Raw genomic sequence first — 10,523 nt, 5'->3', positions numbered from 1 at the left:
AAGTTGATCTATCAAAAATCATCCTCGAGACTAGGCCTGAGCATCCCCAACCAGGACTGGCATTATGTCAAACACTTGGCATCAATGCAACCTATAGGTCTAAGATACAATATAGAGCATAAGCGACTGAAACAACTTATGAAGCATAACCAGAAGGATCACCTCCTTCTCCATTGAACTACTACATCATCAATTAGGTCTCGCATCCATCCATTTAACATTTACAAGTAAATATATGAAATATCCATGTCATAAACTAGTCATTCAACCATGCTTATAACTAGAAAAAACCTTATAAATATCAAAGATAAGACAACCTTTAAATCCACATATAAATAAATGAAAAAGTAAGAGAACTTAGCTTTTATTAATCATAGGAAAATCTGACTAGGTTCGGGACTTCCACGTACCACCCAACCATAGACATGGTTGAACCAAATCTCTCTTTCATCCAGTCACCCCCATGCCATATTCCAAGCATGAATGTGGGATCTCATAGAACAACCAAGGGAATCCAGAGGTTAAACCACCTCCACCCTCATCAAACCGTGATCACACCAAAATCGGTGCTTCGATCAAAACTGAACAAAACTTGGAATTCCATCTGGAATCCATCACTATCCTTAAGGAATTTTCTATCTCTTTGTCTCTCAGGCTTTACCGCAATCCAAACCCGTATCACTAGGCCCTGAACCAAGACTGCTACCTCAGGCTTTACTGTGTATCCTACCAAAACTAGTCAAGGGATTCCTAGGCCTTTAGCAAAGAACCTTAAGACCACCTCCGCCCCAGATTCCGAAAGCCATCCGGCAAACCAAAGCTCAAAAACTGAAATAAACATCCCAACATACCATGGCATCCAGAAAAAGGCTAGGCTAAGCTGAAATCCATTGTCATAACTCGGAAAACCCATGCCACTGACAGTAAGAGAACCATACACCAACATGCAACACCATGCAAGTGCAAAACAACTAGGAAATCACACATGCAAAAGGTTACCTGCAAGTATTCCTATTGAAGTTACTTGATCCTACTTTCCTTTCCTTAATCATTGCTTTCTTTTCATTTCCTTTGCTTTCTTTTCCTTTCCTTGCTCCAAAGTAAAGTGCTCCAAGAAAACTCTAAGTGACCAAGAGTGAGAGAGAGAGAGAAGAATGAGAGAGCTCCAAACTTGAACCGACAAAAGTCATGAACTGGTCCTCAAAATCCATCATATTGATGAGGCCTATATTTCTTCATTTTCCATTATTTTCCTTCAATTTCCTCTTCACATGCAACATGTTACCTTTCACCTTAATTTTCTCATAATCTCCTTTATTTTCATAAATAAATGTGTCAAAATTTCCTTTTTTCCTTTTAATGCCTTTGCCTCAGCCTTTGCTAATTTTCCTATGGGTAAAAGCATGTTAATGTGGCTCATTATATGGAAAAAGCAAAAAAGTACTCAAATGAAAAAAGATAAAAAAAAAAAAATGAATAAAAAAGTATCAATTAAATGAGTTGAGTTTCATACTTGTTAATTATAAAAAAATAAACGCTAAATTTGTAACAAAGCTAACTAAAATTAAATTTTGGTAAAAGCTATAGTGATCCTATTTAATGGGTTCAGAAAATATAAATAATGTTACAGAAAGTAAATACTAAATTTGTAAATAAGACATCTCATAGTAAATATTGGTAAAAACTATGGTTAATCACTCACAAAATATAAATAAGTTTTTTAAATATGTAGGTTTAAATATGTAAAGTTAAATGAAATGCTAAAACTCTTTAAAAATATATATAAAAATAGAATTAGAATTTTTAAACAGATAATTTTATATATTATATTTTGAATAATATAAAATATGTTATTATAATCATATTTAAAAATTTTATTATAAAAAATTTAAAATACATTTTAAAAATTTTCAAAAAATAATTTTAACATTTTGTTATATGTTATTTTCAAATTTCTATTAAAAAAAATTGATTTTATAAACTTGAAAGGATAGTTTCTTGGGTCGCTATTTTATATATACAAAAAGATTATCATTTTTACTAGTATTTTAATAATAATTAAAAAATATGCTTACTTTTTATTTTTAAATTTGTTTAGCAATATTTAGAATGTTTACAACACATCTCTTAAAGAAATTGGAATTAAAAAGCATAAATCAATAGAGAAATGGGTGGTCACAGTTTTGTCACTACTTAAAAATTTATGTAAAATATTAATGAATATCTTTTAAAGAAAATGAATAAATTAGATAAAAAATATATATTAAATTTTAGAAAAAAATATGACATGGAATTGAATTTAAATTGACATGCTTTGTCTTCTTTTACCACCACCTAATTCTTGATGATTTTGTAAATTTAAGAGTAAACATTCCAACTCCATTTATTTTTATAAAACTTCTTTGCCACAAAAAGGGAAAAGGTGATACACATTAACATGTTTTTACCCCTTAGCCAAAACACACATCCAGGGATGCCCATTAGGATATATTTTCCCAACATTCATCTTGGAATACGTGTCCCTTACCCATGGTCTTATTTTACCTGTATTAACTTTTATTACATCAAATTTTCACCAGGGCTGCTACAGAACCCTCCCCTCATGGAACACTGTCCTTGGTGTTAAACGACACCAAGACCTCAACAAAACCGTTGAAAGCAAACATACTACCTATGGAGCTTTATAACTTAGCTCATCACCGGTATTTACATCCATATACATATACATATACAAATATCAAAACATTAGAAAAAAATATGCCAAACATAAACCAAAACAACTTTTCCTCAATTGGCAAACAATTAAGGATATAGGGCCCGCATCTAATCCACCATCTCCCATGTAGCTTCTTTAGGCCTAAAGTGTTTCCACTGCACTTTAAATTTCTCTATGGCTCTGTTCCTGAGCATGAGACGTTTCTGTTTCAATATGCACTGAGGCTCCACTTGAAATTCTCCTTCTTGCTCCCCCTCTAATACGGACCAATCAATAACATGATCGACATCCTTTATATACTTCTTAAGCAATGAAATATGGAAAACATCATGGACTTTCATTGTTGGAGGTAGTGCAAGTCAATATGCCACTAGTCCAATCCTCTCAAGGATCTCAAAAGGCTCTCAATACCGTGGTGCCAACTTGACACATGAACCAATCCTCAAATAGATTTTCTTGTGCTTGATGCGCAAATACACATGCTCCCCAACCTGAAACTCTTTGAACACCCTGGGTTGACCTACATAACTCTTATGTATATCTTGTGTTTCCTTTAGATTCTTCTTTATAGCTTGCATTTGTTGCTCCCTATGTGTCAACATGTCCACTCCAATAAGTATCTTGATCATTGGATCACTCCAGCCGATGGGAGTGTTACAACTCCGTCCATACAATGCCTCAAAATGACTCATTCTCAATTACTCTGATAACCATTATTGTATGCAAACTCCACCAATGGAAGATACTCCTTCCATTTCCTTTGTTGGTGCATCACGTACATCCCTAGCATATCTTCCAAGATCATGTTGACCTTCTCTGTCTGACCATCTGTCTGCAAATGATAAGTTGTATTGAAGGCCAACTCTATACCCAAGCCTGCAAATAGCTCCTTCCAAAACTTGGAAGTGAACTTTACATCCCCGTCTTACACAATGTTCTTTGGAACACCATGTAGTCTCACTATCTCTCTAATGAACACATGTGCTACCTCACTAACTAAATATGTAGTCTTCACCGAAATGAAGTGAGCTACCTTGCTTAAGCTGTCAACCACAACCATAATAGAATCATGTTGCTCACTATCCTCAGAAGACCTGTGATGAAATCCATGGAAATGACCTCCAATTTCCATTCCGGAATCGCAATAGGTTGTAGTAGACCACATGGATGCTTGGATTTCGCCTTCACCTACTGACAGTCTAAACATCTAGCCATGAACTCAGTCATTTGCTTCTTCAGATTCAGCTAATAATAAAACTTCTTCAACACCGTCAATGTCTTTTGATATCCTAAATGACCCGAATATGGTTTCACATGAAACTCCCTCAAGATAATATTCTTGAGCTCACTGCAATTCAGGACATAGATCCTGTCTCGAAAACTCACCAAGCCATATGTCGTGAGACGATAATCTACATCGCAATCCCCTGTACCTATACCTGCACTTAAACCTATACTGTGACTGTACTCTATTGTAACTTGTACATAATCTCCATGTCTTTGTCATCTCGTTGTCTTGCCTACAAGATCCTATCTTGTAACTTTGTCCCATAGGAGCTTATAGCTGCTATATGATTTACTTGTACCTTCCTGCTAAGAGCATCTGCAACCTCGTTCTCCTTCCCTTTGATGTATCTAATCTTGAAGTCAAACTTGCTAAGGGTAGCCATCCATCTATCTTACCTGGCATTTAGATTCGGTTGGTCAAACAAATACCTCAACCCAACTCATCAATGTAAACCTCCTTCCCAGAAGATAATGTCTCCACATCTTCAATGCATGTATAATCTCTGCTAGCTCAAGAGTTGGATATTTCTCATCGTGCTCATTTAGTTTTCATGACTCATAGCACATTACTTGTCCTTATTTCATGAGAACTCCACCAAGTCCCCTCTTGCAAGCATTTGTACACACTACAAACTTCGCGTTTGGATCCACAATATTTAGCATTGGTGCATGTGTCAACAACTGCTTAAGATGCTCAAAACTATCTTCACATTTTGTTGTCCATTCAAAATTCTTACCTTTCTGTTGCAATGATGTTATAGGATATGCAATGTGTGAGAAGTTCCTAATGAACCTCTTGTAGTAACTTTCCAATCCCATGAATGACCTCACCTCATCTACATTCTTAGGAGATGCCCATTCCATGATGGCCCTTATCTTTTCTGCATCTATTGCTATGCCTTCCTTGGAGACAACATGTCCCAAGTAGTGTACCTCAGTTAGAAAGAAGTTGCACTTGCTAAGCTTAACATACAACTGATGCTCTCTTAGCAATCTCAACACTACTGCTAAATGTTAGACATGTTCTTCCTCATTCTTAGAATATACGAGTATGTCATCAATGAATACAGTAACAAACTTGTCCAAATAAGGACGCAACACATTATTCGTCAAACACATTAATGTAGTTGGGGCATTAGTCAAACCGAATGGAACAACAACAAACTCATAATGCCCATACCTGAGCCTGAATGTAGTCTTGAATATATCCTTTTCCTTGATGTGTACCTGATGGTATCATGATCTCAAGTCAATCTTAGAGAACAATGCTACTCCCTTTAGCTGATCAAACAAATCATCAATCCTCACCAAAGGGTACCTATTCTTGATCGTTACCTTGTTTAGCTACCTATAATCAATGCACAATTTAAGAGTGTCATATTTCTTCTTTACGTACAACACTGGTGCACCCCAAGGTTATACACCGGGTCTAATGTATTTTTTTTCCAACATTTCCTTTAACTACAACTTCAACTCTACCAACTCATGTGTGCTCATCCTGTATGGTGCTTTCGATGTTGGAGCTTCCCCTGGCACTAACTCAATAGAAAATTCTACCTCCTTGTGAGGTGGAAACTCTGTAATGTCCTCCATAAATACATCCTAAAACTGCTACAAAATTGGGTACCTGCTCAACACATCGGCATCCTCAACCTCCTTACCCTTGTCACCAGAAATGTGTACTTCAAGCATCACACAACCTTTTCTACAACAATGCTTATCCTGCATAGCGGTAACCATCCTCACTGATGTAGGCTTCTTCTTTCCCTGCAAGGTCCTCTTTTCCCCACTATCATCCACACAATGAATGGCCTTGTCGAAACAATCCACTTTGGTTTTGTGAAGGTATAACCAATCCATACCCAAAAGCATATTATACGAACCTACTGGCATACATTCAAATGTGTTTCCATAGGCATACCATTTAACTCAAATGCACAAGCTCTTACCCAATGGTGAACTCACTTATTTGTAGCTATATCCAACTATACCAACCAAGATTTTGCATGCACTTCTTTTCTCAAATCACATTTATCCACCAAGTCAGGATTAATATAAGTATAGTTAGATCCAAGATCAATCAAAATAGAAACAACTTGATCACAAAGCTTATAGTCCATCTCAATGATCGATGCCTGATGATCTGCCTGCATGTTGTCCACAATTTCATAGATCTAAGGAATGTTATGACCAACATCACCAATTGTATGCACCTCATGAGAACTGTAGATTTGGGGTCTACCACCACTCTGATATTTCAGACAACCCCTCCTACGATGATCCTTTACACATATCCAACACTACAATGGTTCCCTAGCATTGCCTCTAGACTGCTGCTCTCCATGTCCCTTCTCAGTTGTATTGAATCTCTTGTAAGGAACTGCATTATCTTTCTCACTTACATCTTGAGGTCTTCCTCGCTTTGGTGGTCATTTCCCTTTAGATTTGTTGTTTATTTTCAAGTCATGCTTCAACTCAACCTTGTGCTTCGACTGCTCATAACAATGCTTCCTCTTTCAGATGGCCTCCTCCAACAATATAGGGTCATCGAACTCAATCCAGTCTTTGTATGCAACTTGCAATCCACTAATGAATCTTTGAACCATGGCCATATCCTCTCTGAGGTAAGGCACATATCTCAATAGCTCCAAAAATCTGCTAGTAGACTCCTCATCTGTCATAGAACCCATCTGCAACTCATAAAACTCCTTAGCTTTTTCATCATAATACCTTTCATACAAGTGCTTCTTCTTGAAGAGCCTTTCAAATGCATGCCAAGTCAAATTATCTTCATGTATGTCCTTGACATTCTTCACACCTTCCCACCAAATATCTGCTTTACCTTTGAGACTGAAAAGGGTTATCCTTGCTTTCATGTTTTCTGAGTAATCATGCAATCTAAATAATTTCCTCATGCCAAGCAACCAAGCCTCTGCATCTTGTGATTTCTTCATCTCTCCATCAAATGTAGGTGGCTTTTCCTTCTTTAACTCATCTGGCAAGTATCCCCTATCATTCCTCCCGTACAGATGATAATGAAGATGATCGTGATGTCTATCATAACTAGAACTAGAGTAATACCTATGTCAGTCACCCCTCCTATTCGAAGTCTCCAACATCTTGCCAACTCTGAGAGTGTCAGACCTATCTGACCTATGTCTACTATGAGACTTGCTGCCATATGCCCCATTAGTTCTGTCCTCATGTCCATGGCTGATCCAAAGAGGTCCCTATCACTGCAAATCTGACAAACTCTGAAGTAATATCGCATTCACCTCTTCTTGTTTCTCTTGTGCCTATCTGATTTGTCATTGTCTGCTTTGCAACTCCTTATTTCTTCCTTCAGGCTTGTCAATGTGTCTGTGAAGTCAAAAGAGTGCCCCAAACCACGCTGCCCACCTTGATAGCCATCTGATCTCTTTCCTACAAGGCATAATACGTCAACTAAACCAAATCACCATAAATCAGCGTACCTTAGCATAACTCGGGGAGGATACCTTGTCTGCAAGATCATCAAATCAGCGTGATGCATGTACAACATAACCATAATAACATATAGACGTATATCAATAAGTGAGTCAATGCATAACCATCCTACTAACTAGGGTCTAGTGATTAATGCAAGGCCATATCAACAATGCATATTATGACCTCATGCATGACAACAACCATTTCTCCAGTATACGCATAACCGCATGTAGTCGAGCATATGCGATCAATTATTGTAATCAACCTACAAGACTGGTGCATGTAATCAAATAACCAAGAATGCAACCCAATGTGCAAGGATGTAATCAAGCTGCATAGAATTGTATAACCAGTCATATACTTATGATGATGCATTCCATAAAATCGACATCAAGTTCCTCATGATAACCTTAATACTACCATGATCAATATGATGCAGTGAAACAAGCACATGGAACACAAGTGTAAGAGCCACACATGCAACTGACATGCATGCATGACCAACACATTCACCCATATTTGTAGCACCATATATGACCCAAAGAGAGCGCAACCATGCTCTGATACCAATATGTAACACCCCCTCCCATGTCTACCCAAAGTAACCATGCCAATCGGGGTAAACATGAGGAGAGATGCTACTATGATCAGATTTGACCTCCTATGTCACCTTAAGGAAGTGGAATCGATGAAACATCACATACAGTCATCCAACATCATCAACAAAACCCTCAGGAGACAAGTCAGCCACTCAGACAACCTGTCCTTAGGTCCCACTGATATTCAACAGCTCTTAGGCCATAGTCGCTGTCATGCTATGGGAAAGGGAGAAAATAGAAACCCAAACTCTCTCTCTCATAGGCTTGGCTGCCAGCAACTGTGGACCAAAATTGCTAATTTTGTGCCAGCGACCCTAGGATTTAAGCCACTTTTCTAGCCCAAAATCCTGGCCTCTCCCCATAACTTGTTGTAACTTCCAGAATTCATGAAAAAGATGATAACAAAGCTAAAATCAAAAATCACCCTTGGGACTAGGCCTGAGCATCCCAAACCAGGACTGACATTATGTGAAACACTTGGCATCAATGCAACCTACAGGTCTAGGATACAAGACAAAGCATAAACAACTTAAAAAACTTAACTAGAAGGATCACTTCCTTCTCCATTAAACTACTAAATCATCATTTAAGTCTTGCATCCATCCATTTAATAGTTACAAGTAAATATATGAAATGTCCATGACATAAACCAACCATTCAACCATGCTTATAACTAGCATAAAACCATATAAATATCAGAGATATGACAGCCATTAAATCCACATATAAATCAGTGCAAAAGTAAGAGAACTTAGATTTTATTAATCATAGGTAAATTCGACCAGGTTCGCAACTTCCACGTACAACCTGACCATAGATATGTCTGAACCAAATCTCTCTTTATTTTTTTTGCTTAAGCAAGTGTCGAACCTTCTTTTCATTTCTCTGTATAAAAAATTACATAAAATACAAAAAACCCAGGGTAGAAAAGGCCAGAGATATGGCTATTTCTAGGCGCCTTGGGAAAAGAGCCAACTGCTCACGACCTGAGTCAAGAGACTACTGAACCACTCGACCCGATCTCCAAGATCCAGCGAGCGAAAAACTAAATGATCCTTTCCGCATCGCAGTGTAATTAAAAAGGAGAAAAGGCCCACAAAATACAAAAAATGGGCCCGCTAAGGAAACCAAGTATCTCACACAGACCCCCCCAACATGCTTAGTGATCCTAGGCTATTGATCCGCCACAACAAGATCCAACGGCTGAAATACATATCGAGCGGAAAAGAAGCCATGAGAATACCCGTCTGATGAGGGTGGTATTCTCTCTCCTGCTAGAGCCACGTGTTGCGTGATGAGTGGCATCGGGCTCCTTTCTAGGAAACCACTTCCGGAGTTGAGGGCACCCGATGAACCGAAAACCACCTTGAGGGCGGTAAAGAAAACCAAGTGGTGGACATAAAGATGAATTAGATCTTATACCTAGAAGATTTCAGGTCCGCTGAGGAAGCCAAGAATCTGCCCCGGACCCACCAACATGCACCTTGAATCTCGGCCCTTGATTCCCAACCTTTTGATCCAATGGTTGAGAGGGATATCAGATTGAAGAGGAGCAGGAGGAATACCCACCCGATAAAGGCAGTATTCTCTTTCTTTCCTGCGACAAGTGTCGATCAATGAGTGGCATCGGGCTCAATTCAAGAAAACCGCTTCAGGTTTTGAGGCTTTCCGAAAACCCGAAAACTGCTGAATCGTTGTGTCCATTGCCGACAAAACCATATCTATGGTAGGAATTCCACTGTTCCTTCTGACTAGAAACTCCCCGCCCCATCTCCCTGCAGAGCAAAGCTGAGTTGATCTATGGTGAAAGATAGTTACAATAAATCCTCGCCCACTCTAGAACCCTGGGTCTGAGCTGTTCTGGGCTGATATAGCTAACAAAGGACTGAATGTCATTTTTTAAATTACCCCAGGATAGCCGCTTCATGTTGATAGCATCTCTTCTAAAACCCAACTTTTGTGCTCTGCTAGCAACCCCTGTTCTGATAGATTTCTCGGTCCACATTCGCTTGGTTGAGACAATCATCCCTCAATCTGCCCTGGGGAACCTCTTGCCATCTATACTTATTGTTGCTCTTAGCACAGAGAGCGCCTTTATTGGCAAGTATATCCACCAATTTATTGGTCGTCCTGCGAACATGCATGAACCTTAAGGTTCTCATGTTCTGAAGGTGGAGATGGATTCTTTGATAGACTTGAAGAAGCCTCCAATGCCTTGAGACTTTTTCCGAATTTGAACCATAACAGATTCTCTTAACCGAATTGATAATAAATTTTGAGTCTGCTTCAATTATGATTTTCTGAAGATTTTTGTTCTTAAGAATTTCTAAACATTGCTCAAGGGCCATTAGCTCTGCCATATTGTTTGTGGCTCTTCCCAAGTTACAATGAAAAATGTATTGTATACAACCCTTCTCATCCCTTATCACTCCTCCATAACCAGCCATGCCCAG

Source organism: Pinus tabuliformis, chromosome 8 (genome assembly GCF_031772625.1).
Source record: "Pinus tabuliformis cultivar Carrire ecotype Pingquan chromosome 8, CPIR1, whole genome shotgun sequence".
Taxonomy (NCBI): Eukaryota; Viridiplantae; Streptophyta; class Pinopsida; order Pinales; family Pinaceae; genus Pinus; species Pinus tabuliformis.
Note: the sequence above shows the minus strand (reverse complement) of the source record.